This window comes from Scyliorhinus canicula, chromosome 19, assembly GCF_902713615.1.
Source record: "Scyliorhinus canicula chromosome 19, sScyCan1.1, whole genome shotgun sequence".
NCBI classification, from domain to species: Eukaryota; Metazoa; Chordata; class Chondrichthyes; order Carcharhiniformes; family Scyliorhinidae; genus Scyliorhinus; species Scyliorhinus canicula.
This window is the reverse complement of record NC_052164.1, coordinates 14304858-14329617: the sequence shown is the minus strand read 5'-3', so window position 1 is coordinate 14329617 and position 24760 is coordinate 14304858. Positions and strand designations below refer to the sequence as shown.

The 24760-nt window shown below is 42.7% G+C and overlaps 1 protein-coding gene across 3 annotated transcripts in view; it reads left to right on the top strand.

The window, feature by feature from the left end:
• The window catches only part of raraa (retinoic acid receptor, alpha a), a 656519-nt gene that overhangs the window by 44154 nt on the left and 587605 nt on the right, over positions 1-24760 (top strand). For 2 of the 3 annotated variants that reach the window (XM_038778941.1, XM_038778943.1), the window contains exon 2: positions 21783-21883. The gene's annotated coding sequence lies outside the window, so the exon portion shown is untranslated. Of the gene's footprint in view, positions 1-14132; positions 14199-21782; positions 21884-24760 lie in introns of those variants that run through there. The other variant, XM_038778942.1, reaches the window with a different exon arrangement.

Below are 24760 nucleotides of genomic sequence, written 5' to 3'. Positions count from 1 at the left end.
AAAAGGGCATGTTAAAATATTCATTCACTATCATAATGGTTAGATGAGGATATCAGTTTGGATGGGACAAGGATGAGTAAATGGCGTTGAGGTAGAGGTCTAACTGAATGGCGGAATAGGCTCGAGGAGCTGAATGGCCTACTCTTATTCCTTTAAACAGTTAGAAACAAATGGAAGCACTGAAATTGGGCTGAAAAGTACACATGTTTAGAAGTCAGATGAGAACAAGATTGGGTTCAGCTGTGATGTCCTGCACACAGCATAAGAAATAGGAGCAGGAATAGACTAAAGGGTCTCTCAAGCCTTCTGTGCCATTCAATATGATCATGGCTCATCGGCCTCAACTCCACTTTCTCTCTCGCTCCATATATCCCTTAATTCCCTGAGCAATCAAAAATCTATCTAGCCCAGCCTTGAATATATTCAATGATGGAACGTAACAGCCGCCTGGGGTTGGGAATTCAAAAGATTTGCAACCCTCTTGAGGGAAGAAACTTCTCATCCTCTCGATCCTGAATGGTAAGCTCTTATCCTGAGATTGTACCCCTGTCTACTCTTTTCAGACCGTTCAGACTATTGTATGGCTTAATTAGATCACCTCTTAATCTTCTAAACTCAAGAGAGTATAGGCCCAATTTGCTCAGTTTCTCATCGGGGTCAACCCTCTCATCCCTCGAACTAATCTAGCAAATGTTCACTCTGATGTCTCCAAAGCAAGTCTTTCCTTTCTTCGATCATGGAGACCCAAACATTGCACACTACTCCAGGTGGGGTCTCACTAAAGTTTAGCAGACTTGTTTTTATATTCCAGTCCCCTTGCAGTAAAGGCCAGAATGTTATTTTCCTTTCGTAATTGCTTGCTGTACCTGCATTTTAAATGAGCTGCCACCACTCGCCATATAGGCACAAACATGGAGAACAGCTTTTGGAACAGGATTCAAACTGAAGTCAATTTATTTAGGGGATAATGGGGAAATACCTTGCAGTAGGGGTGGTGAGGAATTTAATATTATTAACATTGTTTACACAATTTCATTTCACAGCAAAACCAGTTCATAATATTTTCTTGACTATTGAAGTCTGAACTTCAACAAAAGTAGAGGGGATTCGGTACAGATTTTGTGTTTATAACTTTGAACACATTCAGCATCTCTATTTGGATATGTGCAATTGTGAGTGTCAAGCATTAACCTTCTTGGTAGCTCAGCTGCTAAAGTACACTCTAGTGTATGTGGGTGGTGCTGAACAGAAATGGTAATCGATGCCCGTTCCTGACCCAGTGACCCCTGCTAGAAAATATATATGTATGAAGTTCAGGTAAGGATTAGGCCAGGCTGTATTTATCCCAACAGTTAGATAGATTCTCAGCACTCACTGCCTTGGCACACACATGAAGAGTATTACTTGATAAATTTACTGGGAGAAGTTAGTACCCATGTAAGCATGCCTTTAGGAGATAAGGGAAAACTTTTAAAAATAAATAGAGGGTTTCCATGGAGTCCAGAGATAGTTGTTTTGCTTTTAACTGACGAGCTTTGGGGTAGAGGTATGTTATTGCTGTGATCTTGTTTGGTGCCAAGAAGCTTGAATCAGATGTGCTGCTGTGGTACAGTGCTAGTTTGAGAATAGCCCTCTGTCCGGCCACATTCTGTGGAAATTATGAGCTTGTTTATCTTGCAACTTTCATGGTGTAACATTTCTTTACAATCACTTACAGGCATATTTGGAATGAGCTCTCCCACATTCTCAGACTGCTTATCAATGCGGTTATTCTCAAATGGCATTTCGCCACAGAAGCCACTATTTTGCCAAGGTGCTGATTGCATATTGATGGAGTAAGAACTATGCCCTGTGGCAAACACCTGCCATTAGATTGTTCCAACAGAAGGGACTGGTAATCTACAAATCCCAGTCAGCAGCCCACAGCTGTTCGATGCACATAGGGAGAGTTTGAATGTTTGGCACTTGTTTTGCCAGTAATTTAATATTGAAATGTCCAAGTCAAAAATTGAGATGATTCCTATCACCAGTAGCTTTGATAGCCGACCACTTTAAGATCAAGTACTTGCTCCCATAGTTCTTGCTGGAAACTTAAAAATACCATATTACAAGATGTTGCAATCTTTAGCCCAATCTGAAGAAACATGATATTCCTATGATCCATATATTTTCACTTACTAGTTTTGTTTTTTTAAAAAAATTCTTCTCCGTTTTCCTCCATTTCTTCATTTGCACATTCTCCCCAATTCTGCGTGGGTTTCGCCCCCACAATCCAAAAATGTGCAGGGTAGGTGGATTGGCCACGCTAAATTGTCCCTTAATTGGAAGAAATTAATTGGGTACTCTAAACTTTTTAAAAATGAAAGCTTTTTTGGATGAGAGTTTCGTACATTGTTCTTTTAGCTTGAGCCTGGGTTGTAAGGGTCCTATGTGTTCAGTAATCTTAAGCCTTCAGTAGGCACGAGGGTGCAGCACAAAATTGCATATTTCAGAGGAATTGGGCAGTGAATCATAGAATCATTATAGAAAAGGAGGGGGCCGTTTGGCCTGTCATGTCTATGCCGGCTCCTTGCAATTTAGCTAGTGGCATTTCCCTGCACCCCTGTAAGAATTGACTCACTCAGATGTGGGACAAAGGGGACTAGTGGGAGAACGTCCATGTTGAATTCACTAGAAAGTAATCCTCTGCAGTTAGCTTTAAACATTGTTGAAACAAGGTGGGAATATTTTTGCTCTGCACCTGGTGTATGTCTGGACACTCTGTTTGCAGACACCAGGGGTGGAATTCTCCGACCCCCCGGGGATTCGGAGAATCGCCCGGGCCCGGCGTCAATCCCGCCCCCGCCGTGTCCCGAATTCTCCGCCCCTTGAGATACGGCGGGGCCGGGAATTGCGCCGTGCCGGTCGGCGGGCCCCTCACGGCGATTCTCCGGCCCGCGATGGACCGAAGTCCCCCGCTGACGGGCCTTTCCCACCGGTGTGGTTTAAACCACCTCTGGGATTGGCGGCGCGGGCGGGCCCTGGGGTGCTGGTGGGGGGGGGGCGATCTGCTCCCACGGTGGCCTGGCCCGCGATCGGGGCCCACCAATTGGCGGGCGAGCCTGTGCTGTAGGGGCACTCCTTTTCTTCCGCCCCACCATGACCTTCACCATGGCGGGGGCGGAAGAGACCCCCTCCCCTATGCATGTGCCAGTATGATGTCTGCAGCCGGCATGCGCGGACTTCCGCCGGCCGGCGAAGGTCTTTCGGCCCCGGCTGGCTGGGCGCCAAAGGCCGTTTGCGCCGTCCGGTGGAGCCACTCCGGCGCGGGCCTAGCTCCTAAAGGTGCGGAGAATTCCGCACCTTTGGGAGGCCCGACGCCAGAGTGGCTCACGCCACTCTGTCCCGCCGGGTAGGGGAGAATCCCGGTCCAGGTCACTGTCTGTGCGGAGTCTGCACGTTCTCCCCGTGTCTGCGTGGATTTCACCGGGTGCTCCGGTTTCCTCCTACAAGTCCCGAAAGACGTGCTTGTTAGGTAATTTGGACATTCGGAATTCTCCCTCTGTGTACCTGACCGGGCGCCGGAATGTGGCGACTGGGGTTTTTCACAGTAACTTCATTGCAGTGTTAATGTAAGCCTACTTGGAAGGCTAAAAACGATTATTATTAAGGTACAAAAGGGTATTCCAATTGCTTGGCATTGAAAGCTCTAGCTGCAATTAGTGCAAATTTTGGTTCGGCTTCACTCCTAGTACAGAACCTTTCTAGACTACAGGGCCAGTTCTGTGTGTTAGTCCCCTATACTTCTACCATGTTCTCAATCTAATTGCTGGGTTTAGATATTGACATTAAAATAATGGACACTGTGGAAGGTGAAACTGAACATTGTTACTTTGCGAACACAAGCAGCTGCAAAACTTGCAGTGCACTTTGGAAAGATAATGTGTGATTGTATAAAATCCTTTCGATTGCTATTTTAACAGAGGGAGGTGTCTTTATTTAAGACCATGATGTGGCGATTTTATTTAAGTCCATGATGTGGCGATTTTATTTAAGTCCATGATGTGCCGATTTTATTTAAGACCATGCTGTGGCGATTTTATTTAAGTCCATGATGTGGCGATGCCGGCGCTGGACTGGGGTGGGCACAGTAAGAAGTCTCACAACACCAGGTTAAAGTCCAACGGGTTTATTTGAAATTACAAGCTTGCGGAAGAACACTGCTCCTTCATGAAGGAAGTAATGCCTTGGGACGAAATTTCAAACTGATCTGTGCTGCAGCAACAACAACTCGCATTTATTTACCACCTTTAGCATAGTAAGACATTCCAAGGCATTTCGCAGGAATGATTACAACAGGCAAGGTGTTGTTAGGACAGGGGATTCGTTCAGAGGTAGGTGTTAATGGAGCAGAGAGAGGTACTGAAGCAGGGAGGTCGAGAGAGGAAATTCCAGAGTTTGAAAGCATCACTGCCAATGGTGGAGAAATGAAACGTGCACAAATATCCCCTGGCGAGGTTTTAAGATCTGTGACTTTTTTTGTGTTCTAGTTCAAGCAGTTGGTGCTGAATTATAAATCTTTCCAAAGCAACTTGTTACTGTAATTTGTAGTTCTTTGTTTTAATTAAAATTAAACCATTACACATTTGGATTAAGCATTTTTGTACTCTTGAACAGTGGACTGTATTTGTGCAATTTGCACATCATCTAATAAAGGAGAATAAAAGGTCATTCCAGGAATTAACGATGACTTGAAAGCACAGAAGGATCTGACGTCTGGCAGTGCTCGTCACAAAGTGAATTAATCATATGATTCTTCACAAAATAATTGGATCATTTTTAAAAATTGCTGCAATGTGTTGAGGGCGAACAACTGGAATTGCAGGAATAAAACTTTCCACTATGCCATTTTAGTTATAATTTTTACACCTCTGATCTAAGTTTCTTTCTGTTAACTACAGGTCGCTGAGATTTAAGCACGTAACTGGAAGTACTTACTTACTTAACTTTACACTTTCCAAAATCTGCAATTTAATCTTTAACCAGAGAAAACAAGGCAAAGATGAAGTTGGTCAGTGGGCTAAGGAAGTAGCTGCAATTTATCACAAAGGATTAGAATTATGAGGAAAGCAGAGAAACAAGCAGATTAAGGGATAATTGTGCTTTTGTTACTTGTAAATTAGCAAAGTATTCCAGATTGACCAAACATGGAAAGTGATTTGCCCCTTAACTATTTGGAAAATTCTCCCCGTGTCTGTGTGGGTCTCGCCCAAAATGATGTGCAGGGTGCGTGGATTGGCCACGCTAAATTGCCCCTTAATTGTAAAAAAAAAAGAATTAGATACTCTCAATTTATATTTTAAAAATAACTATTTGGAAGGTAGCTGTAGTTTTCTCCAGTCATGAAGAGGTACGGCCATTTATTCTATTCTCTCTCACCCGGGAATTAATGTTTGAATTAAATATGGCTGAACTGATTCCAGTGCAACAGATTCAGAAACTAAATGGCGCGGTTCCGTTGAGCTGAGGCCATTGCAAAACATTAGTCCAGCCAGTTCTTACCTTGTAAGATAAAGAAGCTGTGATAATAGTTTTAAAGCTGGTTGTATACGCTATGTAATCACCTGTGTGCAGCATCAAACTAACCAAGTGCCCAACTATGCAATGACTAGTGAACCCTTCACCACAAATCACTACTTAAAGCTAAAATGTACACTGGATTGGCTCCAAAATCATTCTATGCTAGGAGGTGGTTTAGAGTAGCTGTGGTTCTACTTGCACACCAGACACGCATCCACACAGTGGGGACATTGTCGTAGCAATGACTTAAAGGCCTCATTAGGCAACGAGCTGCCATGCTGTGCCAGTGTTTTCGGATTCTGCACTAAATTATGTTACTGCTGCCCCAGTTTTGTGTGCAGAGAAGCAGTGAGGTCTGGTGGTTCATTTCTTGGTTGCAATTTTAATACAAATAATACGTCACTTGCTATGAAGCCTGCATCAGTGTTTCCCCAGAGATAAATTTGGCTGAAGTGAACAAGAAATAGAAATTCTGCGTAACGCAAAAGGAAAAACACAATTGCAATTTCTTCTTCGGAGTTACAATTCAGGCTGCAGATATGCAGATAGCAGTTGGACGCAATTTAGTATCTGTGCATACATGAAATATTTTAATATACATTGTGAACAATGGAAAACAAGGAGCTGTAAGTGTACAGAATAATGGATGACTAGGAATGATTACAATGCAATAATCTCATTGAGGTTCAACTCATTCTTTATAGCTGCCATCTAAATCTTGAAATAAGATTATAAATCAGAAAGTTGTTCATTTTTACTGATTATGCAATGAAGCGCTCAGCTATGTTTTATTGCATTTGTTCGGTCATTTTTATTTTGTCTGTGGGTAATTTCAGCTGTCAGTGCATGTCGTTGATGCCTAATAACACCCATATCTCGCACTGACTATCTTGATTAAATGGTTAACGGTTAATTTTCATGAAACATTGCAGCCTTTCTTAATTGTAGGAAAGAAGTCCAGGTGTAGCATAAGTAGTTAAAGCGAAGCTCGAGCGGATCATAACCTCTACCTCAATTCCAAGATGGTTAAACATAATTTGTTAAACGTTTAAATATATCTAAATATCCATTAGACTCGTGACATTCCAATTAAATACACAGCAAAGATTAATAAATAAAAACAAAGGTTGGTGCAGTATCGATGCTCTAATTGTTACTAACTCATTGAGTAAATATTATCATGTTTGCAAAGTGTATTAAAAGATGTGTGAAAGAACATAACTGGTGCAATACTTTTTGGTCTGCATTTCCTCCTTAGTCCAATGTTGTACAACTAAAATTGATCTAGCCAACACATCTTTGGAAACTTACGGGGTAATTTATCATGGCCAATCTTCAGGACTTTAAATATAACCATGCAGGACAGCACGGTGGCGCAGTGGGTTAGCCCTGCTGCCACACGGCGCCGAGGTCCCAGGTTCGATCCTGGCTCTGGGTCACTGTCTGTGTGGAGTTTGCACATTCTCCCCATGTTTGCGTGGATTTTGCCCCCACAACCCAAAGATGTGCAGGGTCGATGAATTGGCCACGCTAAATTGCCCCTTAATTGGAAAAAATGAATTGGGTATTCTAAATTTAAAAAAATATATATAACCATGCTCTAGATGCAAACTTTCTTCTATTTCTGGCAGTAGTACTTTGAGCTTCATGGATACCATTGTTTAGTTTTCTGTGCCAGCAACAACTGTCAGTGAGGACGTCAACATCCGTTTGATGATTTTCGCCAGCAGTTGTATTCCCTCCTTTTGTTCTGAGGGTATTGTCTCCTTGACGCCCTTTATTGCCACACCCAAGTGGCTGTTGATATATGATTCTTGACGGTGGATTCTGGCAACCAGAGGGACATAGGAAATGGGAACAGGAGTAGGACGTTTGGCTCCTGCTCCGAAGCAGGCTGTTCCATTATTGGGGGGGGGGGGGGGGGGGGGCACATTGTTCAAGTCTGATCCTTTCCTCATTCACTGACTACACTTTCCAGTGTTAAGTCACTAAATGGAAATCAGGACCAGAACCTGAACTGATTTCCCCCCTCCTTTCACCCAGGCATACAAAGGCCAGTTATGAGTGGTCGTATATGCACGTATAACCATCTTGGCCCAAATCGGCTAACTGAGAATCGGAGCATTAATATTTCCTGCGTTTTGTTTTTATATGGCTTGGCTAGACATTGTATAAAACTGCTGAGTAATCCAGGACCAAAATGATGCTTTCTGATGCAGTTAATGTTGAAGGTTGCTGCATGACAAAGGATATTAAGATATAACCATTTTAGGACATGACGTAATAAGTGTTTTCTGATGCAAGACCTTTAATTTTACACTCTTAAAATAATGTACACAAAGAGTCACGACCTTGTGTGTAATATGTAAATATTTACTGTTCTTGATTGTTATTGTAAACCCATTGTGTGTGAAACCAGAATATGCTAGGTAAGACATTTGTAAATTAGAAATCAATAATAGCTTCCATTGACATGAACATAGTGAAACATCCAAAGGCACTTCACGCAATTGTAATGAGACAATGATGGACACTGAGCAAAAGGAGATGCTACTATGAGGAATGCTGTTACAGAAATGGCTTCTTAAAAAGAGCCTTCAGGGAAGGCGTGAAAGGTTTAGGAAGAGAATTAATTTTTGAAATGTATTCTTTCATGGGATGTGGGCACCAGCAACATCTGTTGCCCATCCCAAATTGCCCCTCAACTGAGTGACTTGCTGGGCCATTTCAGAGGGCAGTTAAGAGTCAGCCATATTGCTGTGAATCAGGTTCACATGTAGGCTAGACTAGATAAGGATGGCAGATTTGCTTCCCTTAAGGACATTAGTGAACCAGATGGAGTTTTTATGACAATTGATGATCGTTTCATGGTCCCGATTACTGAGGCAAGCCTATGTTCCAGAACTTATTAACTGAATTTGAATTCCACCAGCTACTGAGATGGGATTTGAATTCCATGGCCTCACAATATTAGCCTGGGACCTCTGGATTATTAGCTCTGTGGTATTACCACTACATCACCATCTCCCCTCAATGCGCATGTGTTACATGTGTCTAATGGCGCACTGATTGAGGAAAGGAGAACACACTAGCGACTAGAGACAGAATCATAGAATCACTGTGCCAAATGCCATTCAGCCCATCGGGTCTGCACTGACCCTCCGAAAGAGCATCCCACCTAGGCCTGCGCCCCCCCCCCCCCCCCCCCCCCCCCGCCCTATACCAATAACCCCACCTAACTTTTTGGACTCTAAGGGACAATTTAGCATGGCCAATCCACCTTACCTGTCATCTTTGGACTGTGGGAGAAACTGGAGCACCCGGAGGAAACCCACACATTCTCGGGGAGAAAGTGCAGACTCCACACGGACAGTTACTCAAGGGCAGGATTGAACCCAGGTCCCTGGCGCTGTGAGGTAACAATGAGCACTGTGCCGTCCGCGGGGCAGAAAAGTTTGGATGAGCTGAAGTTTATGGAGATTGGAGAGATTACCAGGAGTTGAGACTGGCTAGGAGAGCATTTGAATAGTTGAGTCTGGAGATCACAAATCGTGAATGAGTGTTTCAGCAAGAGGTGCACTCAGGAAGGGTGGGGTTTGATGATTTGGAAAGATGGAAGTCTTAGTAATGGAGATCAGCTAGGATTGATGAAAACTGCAGTTGACCTACTGTGCAAATCATATTGAGTTCCTTCACCTCAAAAGCACCAAACATCCTGATTGAGAACAGGAACTGCGCTGTGTAAGAAATTGTTTTGAAAGGCTCTCTTCTGCTCACACAGCCAAGCACTGCTGGCTTACCATTGTGGTACGCCACTTAATTAAAGTTTATTGATTTTTTTGGGAATATTTTGACACATTAATGGAATGGAATAAAACCACACTGTTTTAATTAATAGAAGAGCGCCAAAAACTGCTCATCTGATTTATTTATAGGGTTGTGCTGAAAGATAGGACTGAGAGGAACTGTGGGCTCCCCCTTCGGAGTTGGAAGCTTGTGGAGTTTAAAAAAAAATTGTTCATGGGATGTATGTGGGCATCGCTGGCTGGGCCAGCCTTTGTTGCCCATCCCTGAGGTCAAGTAAGAGTCAACACATTGCTGTGGATCAGGAGTCGCATGTGGGACAGTTTTCCTTCCCTGAAGAATATTCAGAACCAAGCTTTTGACAACAATCGACAATGGTTTCATGGTCATCATTAGACTTCTAATTCCAGATTTTTATTTAATTCAAATTTCACTATCTGCTGTGGGTGGGATTCGAACCCGGGTCCCTAGTGCATCACCATAGGTCTCTGAATTACTAGTCCAGTGGCAATACTACTACGCCACTGCCTCCCTGTATTGATGAACACATTATTCCAGTACAGTACTGAGGGAGCACTGTACTGTCAACAGTGTTGTCACTCAGATCCAACATTAAATCAAGGCTTTGTCTGCCTTTTCACGTGGATGTAAAAGATTCCCCGGTACTATTTTGTAAGGCAGCAGTGTATCCCCTTTGACAAAGAATCATCGGACTCGAAATGTTAGCTCTTTTCTCTCCCTACAGATGCTGCCAGACCTGCTGAGATTTTCCAGCATTGTCCCTTTCGTTTCAGATTCCAGCATCTGCAGTAATTTGCTTTTATCCAGTGTATCCCCAGTGATTGGCTAACATTGATCCCTCAATGTTGTGGGTGCTTGTTGTGCTGTTGCATTTTCCACATTACAACAGTATCATTATGGGTGGTGGAATGGTTAGCACTGCTGCCTCACGGTGCTGAGGGCCATGGTTCAATCCTGGCCCTGGGTCACTGTCCGTGTGGAGTTTGCACATTCTCCCTGTGTCTGTGTGGGTTCACCCCACAACCCAAAGATGTGCAGGCTAGGTGGATTGGCCACGCTATCTTGCCCCTTGATTGGAAAAAATAACTGGGTACTTTAAGTTTATTTTTAAAAACAACAGTATCGTTGCTTTTGGACAAAACCATTACAAGGGGACATAGATTTAAGGGGGGATGTCAGAGGTAGGTTCTTTACCCAGAGAGTAGTGGGGGCATGGAATGCACTGCCTGTGGAAGTAGTTGAGTCGGAAACATTAAGGACCTTCAAGCGGCTATTAGGGACCTTCCAAGCGGATAGGTACATGGATTACGGTAGAATGATGGGGTGTAGATTAATTTGTTCTTAATCTAGGTCAAAAGTTCGGCACAACATCGTGGGCCGAAGGGCCTGTTCTGTGCTGTATTTTTCTATGTTTTCTATGTTCTATCCTGAGTTATGAAACATGGCATCTAGTTGGAAGTCCTTTTTTTAATCATGCTCTTTGTCAAAGGTTCTTCTGTAAAGATGACTCATTTAAATGATTACATACAGAGCAATTCCTGCCATCCCAACAGCATAAATATGGATGTACAGAGAAATGCAAAATTTCATGAGTATAATTGGGATTTTGACAAGTAAAATTTTAAATCTGTGCATTTTTGTAGCACCGTTAGTGTGCAAAGTGTCCAAAGAGAGTTTGTTTATTGACAGGAGGAACAGGAACACCAATTTGGGTTATGAAAGACCAGCCTTTCCGAGATAAGTTGAGTGATACAAATACACATGTTCTATAATTTATCCTCGGAATGTGGACGCTGCCGATAATTTTGGCGTCTATTCCCCCTTCTTCATTGTTCTGAGAAAGTGCTGGTGAGCTGCCTCTGGGTTTGATATGGCTGAGTGGCCTGCTAAAGCCTTGCAGGGAGGCCCATATAATTAGCTAAATGTGTAGCTTCCTGCTCCTTCCAAGCCCAAGTTAAAATAACACTGGAAAATCTCAGCAGGTCTGGCAGCATCTGTGAAGAGAGAAAGAGTCCAATTTTTCGATTCGAAACATTAAGTCTGCTTTTAACATTTTAAAGTATAGGAACAAAAATATCATTTGTCCATCAGCTGTACCCCTATTGACTATCTACTAACGTGGACTGTTGTCCATTTAGCTAAATCCCTTGACGAGCACCAACAGCCAGGGACGGGTAAAATTGCTGAGAAGTTCGCTGCTTTTCATCATTTCTTCATTGCCCAGAGGCAATTGAGTGAAAACTCCAGGATATCCATCTAAGATTGCAATCAACATTATTCTGTTTTCTTCCACAGATGACATTATCTTGGCCTCAAAAGGACTGAAATTTGATGTGTTGAAATTACATGGTGTGATAGTAGTAATCAAACATTTAATGCATTCATCTGAAATGCTATTGTCTGCTATTTTGCCAGAGGAGTTAACCTAATGTATTTGAAATAGTTTAGTGCTTACGCTGAAATAACAAAGGGAGTTTGGAAGAATGCATTAAGCACTTGCACACTATTGACCCGCAATCCACACATATTGTATCTTTCTTCTCTTAACCATCCAACTCCATTTTGAAGGAAATAATTGACGTAGCGTCAGCTGCTTTTTAGGGATATCTTCGACTCTGCGGGAGAGAAAATTCTTCTAATCTGTTGTCTTGCTTTGACGCTTGTGAAGTTTGTAATCATGCCCTCTATTTTTGTGGTCACAGCTTTTAAGTAGTCTACTTGCATCTGCATTAGACATGATTTGCAGCAATTTAATGACTCCTCCAGAACAATTACATATAATTGGAAACAGATTGGGGTATTTGTAAAGAAAAAATATATAAAATAGACATTTATAAAAATGATATCATTTTCTCTATCCAAAATTAAGACAAAATCTTTACTTGGAACTTTTGAATTTGTCCATGGTAATTTTTTTGTCTTTTCCCTTCAGTTACTCCAGCCATTGTTTCCCCATGATCCACATTTTCACATAAAAATAGAGCCTCTAATAACATTAAAATATCTGAATGCTACACTCAATTAGTTACTTAGAAAGTGCAGTGGTTGTGTGGGGACGGATGAGCAGCAACTTGGAAACCTGACCTTGGGCATCTTCTTTCTTTTTTCTTGAGCAAGGTACCCTACCTCTCAAAAACATGGATAGGATGGGTACAGAGGGATACGGCACACAATAGTGCTGAGGGTTTTTGCAAAGGTTGGTATCATGACCAGTACAGGCTTGGAAGGCCGAAGAGCCTGTTCCTGTGCTGTACTGTTCTTTGTTCTCCAAAGAATTGCAAACTTTAGACTTTCCCTGATTGGTCTAAAGCAGTGTTCTTCAAACTTTTTTTACGGGGACCCATTTTTACCAACCCGGCCGACCTTCGTGACCCACGCCGGCCGAGCTTTGTGACCGACGCCGGCCGAGCTTTGTGACCCACGCCGGCCGACCGTCGTGACCCACGCCGGCCGAGCTTTGTGACCCACGCCGGCCGAGCTTTGTGACCCACGCCGGCCGACCTTCGTGACCCACGCCGGCCGACCTTCGTGACCCACGCCGGCCGACCTTCGTGACCCACGCTAGCCGACCTGCGTGACCCACCATTTTCTCTTGCCTTGTTTGTTGCTGACAAAAATGGAGGAAATGGTTTTGGGTCCATTTGGCCCTCGTACACGCTCCTCCAATGGAACCGGTTAGATGAAGGTGAAGTCTTCCGGTGTCGGAAAGTATGGAGTCTCCATCTGTCCAAAGTTCTGCATTTTTTTTCCTGTAAAACTTCATCAAATAAAACCCCTCCGAACTTGTAAAAAAATAATAAAATGAGTAGGGAGTAACAGTGGCTTAATTGGGTGAATGTCTCTCATGATGTGGCTCTGATGCTGCTTTTAAAAATTGTTCATGGATGTGGGCATCGCTGGCTGGGCCAGCATTTAGTGTCCACCCCTAATTGCCCTTCATTTTAGTGGCATTCCAGAGGGTGCTTTAAGAGCCAACCATTTTTCTGTGGGTCTGGAGTCATGTGTCGGCCAGACCAGGTAAGGACGGCAGATTTCCTTCCCGAAAGGGCATTAGTGAACCAGATGGGTTTTTATGACAGTCAACAATGGTTTGTTTCATGGTTATCCTTAGACTCTTAATTGAATTTACATTTCCCGATCTGCAGTGGTAGGAGTCTAATTCAGGTCCCCAGAGCATTACCCCACGTCTCTGGATCACTGGTCTAGTGACAATACAACTAAGCCACCCCCTCCCCCTTGTTGTTGTACAAAATACATTGGGCCAGTTAGACATATTGGCACTGAAGAACATTCTTATTTAGTTTATTTCACAAACCATTTCACGCATGAGTTTTGTGTGCACTGGACCCATCATTTTCCATGGATCTCAGCCATTACATAGCTCTTTGGCTATTACAATGGTAATCCTTAAAGCAGGAGAGGAGTTTGCGTAGCTCCAACTAAAATAGGGTTTTATAATCTACCTCAGAACCACAAAAAACATGTAAGCTTAATGATGGGCAGATCAGAAATGTAATTATTTCCTTTCAAAATCCGTTTCGCACTTTGGAGTAAAATGCGGATGATGCGGTTTGAAGTTAAAAGTCGAGTTTTCCATGTGTTCCGAAGTCCCAACCATTTATTTTTAAAATTTGATTTGCTACTGGAGATAAAAGCCTCCAAACTTTCATGGAACCAGCTGTTAGTATTATTAAGGCTATATTATCCTGTCTGTTTATATAGTTGGAGAGTGGGATGATACAAGCTTTTCTGAATACAAGGGAACGTAACCTAGCAAAAATACAGAGGGAATTGAAGTGCCCCCACCCTTTACAGTAAGTACACAAAAATGAAACAGACAGTGAAAACATTTATTTGATTTTATTACAAAAGGAAAAATAGCAAGCAGGACTTGGAAACTGTCCAAATTTTGTTAATCTCTCAGTATAAATATTCCATTGATAATGATTAAATCCAGAATTGTCCATTCATAAAGGAGTTTGTCTTATCTTCATTAAGTCGAGGTTCCAGTTACTCGCTGAATCTGATGTTTTAACCATAATTAAAGGAAAAGGCACTTGCATTTCAATTACTCTTATAATAATAATCTTTATTATCACAAGTAGGCTTACATTAACAATACAATGTGAAAATACCTAACTCAATGTACAAATAATTACTTTTTTTTTGGAGTGCAGAGCGTTGTTATGTAGACAAGCAGTTTCGCAATTCACCAGTCAAACTGCCTAAATATTTTAATCTGAAGATCTGGTACAGATCTCCTTCATATATTTGGGGGGGGGGCGCGAGGTTGGCCAGGAACGGTGGACTCATAACGAGTAGTTTCTCTGCAGTACCAGTCATTAGTGTCATGAATCTATAGAGAAAACTTTGAAGCATAATCATTATTAACAGTCTAGTTGTACGCATCTTTTTAATTTTTTTTTAGAAAGTTGAATGCCTGCTTATAGCCAGAACTGTACAGTTTTTAAAGCATGTTCTCTGAGCAGATTTTGCAGTTATTATACCATTTAATTAGGCAAGACAGTCCTTTTTTTCTCTTTTGAAGATCCTTCTTTCACGTAGGATGGCTAGCCCATTCCAAAATGCAGTATCAGGATTTGTGCAAAAGGGACTGAACCCCGTGTCTACGTGGGTCTCACCCCCACAACCCAAAGATGTGCAGGTTAGGTGGATTTGTTATGTTATGTTGATGATCACGGAAAGCTTTTAAAGGTCATCACACCCATTTCTGCTTTTAATTGGATCTTAAATAAGTCCACGGTTTTCACCTCCACTCCAATACCCAATTGTCCATTCCACCTAAAATGCTTAATGAAATGAAATGAAAATCGCTTATTGTCACAAGTAGGCTTCAAATGAAGATACTGTGAAAAGCCCCTAGTCGCCACATTCCGGCGCCTGTTCGGGGAGGCTGGTACGGCAATTGAACTGTGCTGCTGGCCTGCCTTGGTCTGCTTTCAAATCCAGCGATTTAGCCCTGTGCTAAACCAGCCCCTAATTGATAATATATAATTTCTTATTTACATTTTGTAACCGAGCAATGGTGCATTCTTTACAGAGGAAATGCGAGGAAGCAATTTGGATCCTGGTCAAATTATTGGGGGAGGTGTGGAATTCTGCATCCGTCAGAGGGTGCAATGCCAAAGAAATTAGTTAACGTAAATTATTTAAAAAAATAAATTTAGTGTACCCAATTCATTTTTTTCCAATTATGGGGCAATTTAGCGTGGCCAATCCACCTACCCTGCACATCTTTGGGTTGTGGGGGTGAAACCCACGCAGACACGGGGAGAATGTGCAAACTCCACACAGACAGTGACCCAGAGCCGGGATCAAACCTGGGACCTCGGCGCCGTGAGGCTGCGGGGCTAACCCACTGCGCCACCGTGCTGCCCCAGTTAACATAAATGTTGATAGAGATCATTGAAATTGGTCTGCATGGAAGTAACTTCCCGAAAGGTAAAATTTCAATGTCTGATTGATTTGTAGTACAGTGTAGAATCAGCTGCAAAAACAGAAATGCTGTAAATGCATAGAAACTTCCTCAGTGTCTATTAGAGAAATGATCACTTTATGGGGGGAGGCCTAACCTACAGCTGAGCATCTTTTTAAAAATAAATTTAGAGTACCCAATTAATGTTTTCCAATTAAGGGGCAATTTAGCATGGCCAATCCACCTACCCTGCACATCTTTGGGTTGTGGGGGTGAAACCCATGCAAACACGAGGAGAACGTGCAAACTCCACACGGACAGTGACCCAGAGCCGGGATCGAACCTGGGACCTCGGCGCCATGAGGCTGCAGGGCTAACCCACTTCACCACCGTGCTGCCCCAGCTGAGCATCTTGAGTGATTTTGCCAAAGAATTTGATAGAATGTGCTTGTCCTGTTTTCTTAGCACGTACAAAGTTCAGGATGCAAATAAGTTGTTAGGCTGACAGCTCTTGCATCCTAACTTTCCGATCACAGCATCTTGAGCAACTGCAAATGTTTTTGCCTCTATTACTTTGCCAGGTTGTTCTGTGGCTTGGGGCGATCTTGGGGTGGGTGTGGGGTGAGGAAGTGTCGGGGGGGAGGGGCGGGAAAAGGAGTAAATAAACCTTCTGGAAATAGAAATAAAATAGAATGCACATCATTAAAATCGCATTTATTGCTGCTGGAATGCAGACATGGCTGTTGATAGAAGCAGCTGCCAGCATGGGCAACCAATGCTGCAATTGCACCTGTCACCAGATTCTTTTTGTGGCTGGTGAAGGCAGCATTGAATGGATCAAAACTTAAACTTACCTAAACAAGCTCATAATATATCTTTAATTTTCTACGCTCCGCTTTAAATTAAGTGGAGTAAAGTTTCTCCATGAAGGAAATGGTCAAATCCATTTATTTTGTTATGGACTGGTCAGGGAAGAGTTTTATTTTTTTAAGATAAATTTGTTTTTTTCCCCAATTAAGGGGCAATTTAGCGTGGCCAATCCACCTACACTGGGAGAATATGCAAACTCCACACGGACAGTGACCCGGGGCAGAGATCGAACCTGAGTCCTCGGCGGCGTGAGGCAGCAGTGCTAACCACTGCGCCACCGTGCCGCCTGGGAAAAGTTTTCTTATGAAAGCTGAACAGGAACTTCAGGAAACATCAAAAAAATAAATACTGAGTATGGTATTTTTAAACATATCCTGTTGAGGCTTAATAAGTTCCACTGATGCACAGATACAGGGCAGATAATTTTTGTAGCGTACGGTAGCACAATCTCTTAAAAAATTTTAAGATACCTCTATTAAAACAATTATTTACCTCTGATTGCAAAGGGAAATGATTAACAAATGGAAGCAAATTCTGGACCAACATTTATTTTTTGGCGGGGCAAACTGCTGCTTCACCCATGTGCAATGAATGCAGGTAAATTAGACAGTGCAGAACACATGGCCCTAAGGGAAAGGACTGATCTTTTCCAAGAACTTAAACTAAGACTGAATGGAAGAAAAAAATTGAAATGTCTTTGTTATGGTTGTGCGCATTCCTGACTTGACTTGCTTAAATTTGGTGCGCTCTGCGATCCAGGAACTCCCAAGTTCAGGATCAGGAAAATCTACCTTTATCTGTGTTCGAATTCATTAAAAGGTGACACCTCGAGTCCAGCCTTTACAGAAGACCAATTAGGTTACTGCATTTTCATAATGTATGCTTTACAGATTTATTGAACCGTTACACGTTACTTAGGGTGGTAAAAAGTTTTTGGTAAAGTACAATGGTTGATGGGTGTAGTCTTTGTAAAGTATCCACTGAAGCTGCAAAAGAAGCCTGGTAGTGGTATTACAGGTTCTTTTCTTGCATGCTCGGAGGGAAGAAATTTTTAATTTTAAAATAAATTTCGAGTACGCAATTCATTTTTCCAATTAAGGGGCAATTTAGCATGGCCAACCCACCTACCCTGCACATCTTTGGGTTGTGGGGGGTGAAACCCACGCAAACACGGGGAGAATGTGCAAACTCCACACGGACAGTGACCCAGAGCCGGAATCGAACCTGGGACCTCGGCACCGTGAGGCTGCAGTGCTAACCGCTGTGCCACCGTGCTGCCTGGAGGGAAGAATTTTAACCTTTGCATCGCTCGAGAGCAAGTGATTACAGGTTTGGTGTTGGTCGTATTGAGAGAAATTTGAGTTGTCACATATCTGTTGGCCAACAATTATATTTATACATATATACAAATATATAATTTATTGTTACTTTTCATATTTTGCACTGCTGCCAAAACACTCAATATGTCTAGAAATAGCACTGAGGTTTTTATTCTTTAAAAATTATTTTTTTTAAAGTTTACAGTACCCAATTGATTTTTTCCAATTAAGGGGCAATTTAGTGTGGCCAATCCATCTACCCTGCACATCTTTGGGTTGTGGGGGAGAAACGCACGCAAACACGGGGAGAATGTGCAAACTCCAGACAGACAGTGACCCAGAGCCGGGATCGAACCTGGGACCTCGGTGCTGTGAGGCTGCAGTGCTAACCACTGTGCCACAGTGCTGCCCCTATTCTTTTATAATTGACTTGCAGCTGTTTTGCAGCTTCTATTCTGAAGTGAGTGCCTAACTAAATTTATTCTGCTGAGAACTTAGATTTAGTTTTTGATAATTTACTCAGTCCTCAGAACGACCACAGTGAAAGCTACAAAAACATGTACGTATTTTCATAAATTGACAGGGGACTAGTTTAAAGTTTTAGCTCATGACTCATTGGCAGTGTCAAATTTGTATGAATATACATTTTCAAATTTGAAATTGGGAAGGGGCTGAAATGGAACTAGCTTCCCTGTTACTAAGCATTTGTGGTAAGTCAACGCAGCTAAAATGCATTTATATGCGTCTAATGTATATAGTGAAATGAGTCAGAGTTGGTAATGTAAACTAGCTCTATGACAAGCTATTAAAATTGTATCTCCCTGTGACTTAACTGTTTCACTTCAAAACTTAGGGAGGCATTAAAGTGCCCACCATATTAGTACTAAATTAGACGAGGAGTTTCCCTGAAGGGTAATTTGTTTACTGCTTACTGTAGAACTGAGCATAGAATCATAGAATCTACATTGCAGAAGGAGGCCATTCGGCCCATCGAGTCTACACCCGCCTTGTAAAGAGCACCCTACCTAAGCCCAGGCTTCCACCCTATGCCCGTAACCCAGCAACCTGACTTGACCTTTTGGAACTAAGGGCAATTTAGCATGGCCAGGGCAGCACAGTGGCGCAGTGGGTTAGCCCTGCTGCCTCACGGCGCCGAGGTCCCAGGCTCGATCCCGGCTCTGGGTCACTGTCCGTGTGGAGTTTTCACATTCTCCCCGTTTTTGCGTGGGTTTCACCCCCACAACCCAAAGATGTGCAGGGTAGGTGGATTGGCCACACTAAATTGCCCCTTAATTGGAAAAAATGAATTGGGTACTCTAAATTTATTTAAAAAAAAATTTAGCATGGCCATTCCACCTAACCTGCGCATCTTTGGACTGTGGAAGGAAACCAGAGCAACCGGAGGAAACCCACGCAGACACGGGGAGAAAGTGCAAACGTCACACAGGCTGTCACCCGGGGCCGGAATTGAACCTGGCACTCTGGAGCTGTGAGCCAGCAGAGCTAACCACTGTACCACCGTGCCGAGCAGTACAGGTCTGGAAATATCCAGGTACAAATCCTTGGGAACTTAACTGATTTTGGCCAGAATGGAGACAGGTGTGTTCTACCAGTTGCCTTAGGCTGAGGGGATGGATGGGGGGGGAAATGTTCAGCCAGGGTTCCTAATTCTGATCGTTGCTCAGTGACCCCTGCTGAAAATTACATGGGTATGTCACCAAGGAAGGGTTTGGGTGAGCTGTGAGGCCTTCTATGTTGGATTAACCTGCAAATTCTTGTGTTGGTTTCATTCAAAATGCTTTTGGCTACAAGGTACAACAATCACCTTTATAGTTTCAATTATGTTAGTGGATCTTATTTTAATTTGTTGAAAAATCGTATATTACTTCAACCCCTGTTGAGATCTGTTTAGCTGTCGTCTGTGGTATTTTACAGCTTTAGTTTTAATCTCCAGTTTATAAGCAGTGCGGTATATAATACGTGCAGGCTGGCGTGTGCGCGGCTGTGTTCAGTGTGCAGAACTGGATTTTGTGAGAGCTGTGAACTCTGTTACAGTTACATTCGAGGGTTATTGAACTCCATGGTGAATCAGTGCTGGCAGGCTTTAGACTGGCAGAAGCTATGTATTTTTTGGCCTGGAAATGAATTTCACAATGTCTAGGAGAAACACACTGTTCTTCTGTTAGATCTGTAGGGAACATAAACAATAAAACAAACAGACAGAGAGGGGCCCAGGCTTTTAAAAATACGCTCAGCAATTGAATGTTTGTGTATATATTTCATTTTTCATTATGACTTGTTTTTATTATGCATGAAAGTGGAGCGCCCATGTTGTAATCCTGTATCATTTCATGTTGCGTATAGTTGCATTTGTATTGGTTAGACCCAAAAGTACAGCAGAATTGGTCTTTTCGATGCATTTTCTTTCCTGTTTTAAAGTGGACATTTTAATTACCGGGGAAATATTGCAAAAAGCATTTTAAAAAAATTATCGGGGCACAATTTTTGCTTTATGTGAATGTGAAAATGCTTGGGTTAAAAGAAATCTGTGCAGTATATTTTGGTTTGGAATCTCTGCTCTTCCTCCATACTCTTCAATGAAATCTCCTATATGGTGATCTATGACAATAATGGGTTATTAGTATGTCTCCAGAAATGTTGCTGCTGTAAACACTATAGTGTCCGCTAGGAAATCGGACACTAATTCCTAATTTCCTAGAAAAGTATAGGCACAAGGGTTTCTATTCTGAAAGATTGACACTCCATCTAACCTATGCTCTTTTAGATACTTTGAGACTTGCTAGGTGTTTCCAACATTTTCTGTTTTTACTTTAGGATTACTGAAATTAATGCTGCATTCTTAATGTGTGTATTTCCCCAAGAGAACATCCACTTGTATAAAATAAAATAAATAATCTTTATTGTCGCAAGTAGGCTTACATTAACACTGCAATCAAGTTACTGTGAAAAGCCTCTAGTCACCACATTCCGGCGCCTGTTTGGGTACACAGAGAAGAATTCCGAATTCTCAGCTGGTACGGGAATTGAACCCGCGCTGCTGGCCTTGTTCTGGATCACAAACAAACTGTCTAGCCCAATGAGCTAAACCAGCCCTGTAGCTATTCCCTGCAGCATTCCTGCCTCGGGCCATCTGCTGGAGTCTTCCACCCTCTGGCACCTTCAGCTCGTCCAAAAAGGCAGGTGTCCACATCTGACCCTTGCCCACGCTTCCATAGAGTAGAATAGAATTCCGACAGTGCATTTGCCACCGATCCTCTGAAGGAGCACCCTACCGAGGCCCACTCATCCACCCTATCCCTGTAACCCCAGCTGACCTGCACATCCCTAGACACTCGGGGGCAATCCACCTAACCTGCGCATCTTTGGATTGTGAGAGGAAACGGGAGCACCCGGAGGAAACACAAGGGAGGAGAAAGTGCAAACTCCACACATGGCCGGAATTGAGCCCGGTTCCTTGGTGCTGTGAGACAACAGTGCTACCCACTGTGCTACCGTGCCGCACCTGTCCAAGTCCAATGGCTTTCAGTTCCCTGATACCTCCAATTTCCTTTCCTTTAAATTGCCATCCCTGTAGCCATGGCTGATCCTCTAGTTTGGTGACTGTTTTGCTTCTTGGGACTTCTTTTTTCCAATGTTGAAGATGCTATATAAATGCAGCTTTTAGTTGTCTGTAACATTTTCACCAAAAAATAAATCACGTTGACCGTAAGGTGTCTGCTTTGGTTCAGTTTGTCCTTTCTCTTTCTTTGCAGCATTTGCAACTTTACAAGAATCGCTAATGAGCTGTTGACATCTGCTTTCACTTTGTCTCCTCTTTGATTATCAAATTTAATTTGCGAGCACACACACTCAGGTAAGCAAGTAGAAATTAACTGCTGTGTTTGTTCAATGGGTTGCAACAAAACTTATCAGCTCTAACTTTGTGGTAGTAATGATGGCAAAACTCAATTACCCTTCTGAAACCGACAACAACTTCTGGAGACTGCACATGCGCAGTTAAATGCAAGAATCCAGAATGAGGTCAGTGATTTTCTGTCCCTCAGACTGCAGTCAATAGAAAATCTATGGACTGATGAGAATTTCCAGTCTTGTGCTATTAGTCTCACTGTAAAATCTTAAAAGTTACGCTGTCTTGAATGATTATAAGTCATTATTTAATGCTGCACTGTACTAAGTTCATAATTACTGCCCCTGAAAAACTAGTATCTGTGGGGTATTAATTTCTATATGATAAAAAAATGCCATGCAAATTTTAATACATTTTATAAGTTTGAAATTTCAGTTTCTACATTTATGTCATGTGTGTATTCTAATCATTTATTTATCTACCTGTAACATTGGAAAAGTGAAGCGATGCAGTGTTTGTTTTATATCTTCATTGCTGACTGTGAGGCTTCCTGAATCCTGTTTGATTGTGAATATCTTATCAACTACTTTAAAAAAAAATGTTTTTATTAAGGATTTTTTATTTTATGCAAAACAAAGGTGATCGTGAACGTACATTGGAAACAAAAAAAATATACATATACATCAGTGGTCTTTGGTTATTTACAACGGTTGCGGCTTCTTGTTTTGTATTGCCATTAGGCGCTTCCTTCTAGCCGGGTCCCCAACCTTCCTCTCCCTCTTTTCTTCCTGATCCCCCCCCCCCCCCCCCCCCCCATCTCTCATCGTCTGGCGTGCCCTCTTCCCTCCAGCTCCTATATCTTGTTCCTGTTTGGTTTAACATCATGTATTTTGTTGTTTGCGAAGCAAAACGAGGCTGGTTTAGCACACTGGGCTAAATCGCTGGCTTTTAAAGCAGACCCAGGGAGGCCAGCAGCATGGTTCAATTCCCATACCAGCCTCCCCGAACAGGTGCCGGAATGTGGCGACTAGGGGCTTTTCACAGTAACTTCATTGAAGCCTACTCGTGACAATAAGCGATTTTCATTTCATTTCATGGTTGGTTTAGCACACTGGGCTAAATTGCTGGCTTTGAAAGCAGGCCAAGGCAGGCCAGCAGCGCAGGTTCAATTCCCGTAGCAGCCTCCCCAAACAGGCGCTGGAATGTGGCGACTAGGGGCTCTTCAGAGTAACTTCATTTGAAGCCTACTTGTGACAATAAGCGAGTTTCATTTCATTTCAATAAAGATTCATGCCTCCAAATTATTAGCTTTCTCTAGATCTGTAACCTGGAAGTATTTTGTTCACGATAAAGAGAGGGCAGAAAGCTCTTTGTGAGGGTGGAAGCCACATTTTGTACTTAGAACCTCCACACTTGTTATTTGGTGAATTCAAGTTCTTAATGCAGGCATTTGACATGTTCTGAAAATAATGTTTAAAGCAGCTTTTCAACGTTACATTGCACTAGGTGGGTGGAGTGATCAAAACAACCAATATCACCAGCAAAAGATCTGACTCATTTCCAGTGATCTCCGTAAATGATGCTCCCCCGGCTGTTTCCAGCTCAGTATGAAGATAATAACATCAGCAAACTAATAGCTGCTTTTCCCATAACCTGTCAAATTGACACATTTTGCATTTATCTTTTTCTATTTTTCCACCATTGCAATGGTTAGTCTTGTTAGTGAATGTAAAATAAATTGTACAGAACCTAATCACTGGGAAAATTGATCGTCATTGTTGAATTTAACACAACAGAGGGCAATCAAACTTTCAACTGCATGGTATTCAGGCCTTTCCCATTTCCAGACGTCTCTTTAACACCACAACCTTCAAGTTCCCTTCCAAGCCGCGCGCCACCCAGAGGGCAGCACAGTAGCACAGTGGTTAGCACTGTTGCTTCACAACTCCAGGGTCCCAGGTTTGATTCCTGGTTTGGGTCACTGTCTGTGTGGCGTCTGCACGCTCTCCCTATGTCTGCGTGGGTTTCCTCCGGGTGCTCCGGTTTCCTCCCACAAGGCCCGAAGGACGTGCTGTTAGGTAATTTGGACATTCTGAATTCTCCCTGTGTACCTGAACAGGTGCCGGAATCTGGTGATTCGGGGCTTTTCACAGTATCTTCATTGCAGTGTTAATGTAAGCCTACTTGTGACAATAAAAATTACTATTATTATAGTTGAAACTATATCTGCATTCCTTCACTGTTAATGGGTCAGAATCCTGGAGTTCCCTTCCCAGCAGCATTGTGGGTGTACCTACACCAAATAGACTTCAGCAGTTATAGAAGTCAGCTCACCGCCATGAGGACAATTCAGGGTGGGCAATAAATGCTGGCCTAGCCAGCTACACCACATCCCACAAACAAATAAATAAAGTTTTCACCTGGTCTCAACCAATTGCAGACATTCCATTCCATTCCAGCTGGCACATGGAAGCAGAAATATTTAAACGTTGACAGGAGACCATTGCTGTAACTTTGTTGGAGCAATTTAAAGCTAATCCCGCTATCCTACCTTCTCCCTAAAACCCTGTGTTTTCGAGTGTTTCAAATATTTACTCTCATTTTCCTCCATAAGGTGCAATATTCTTTGCTTCAACAGCATTCTTAGTGTTTGTTTTTTAAATTTAGAGTACCCAATTCTCCTTTGTCCCCAATTAAGGGGCAATTTTGCGTGGCCAATTCGCCTCCCAGCACATCTTTTTGGGTTGTGGGAGTGAGGCCCTCGCAGACACGGGGAGAAAGTACAAACACCACACGGGCAGTGACCCGGGGCCAGGATCGAACCCGAGTCCTCGGTGTGGTACGGCAACAGTGCTAACCATTGCGCCACCGTTCTGCCCCCAA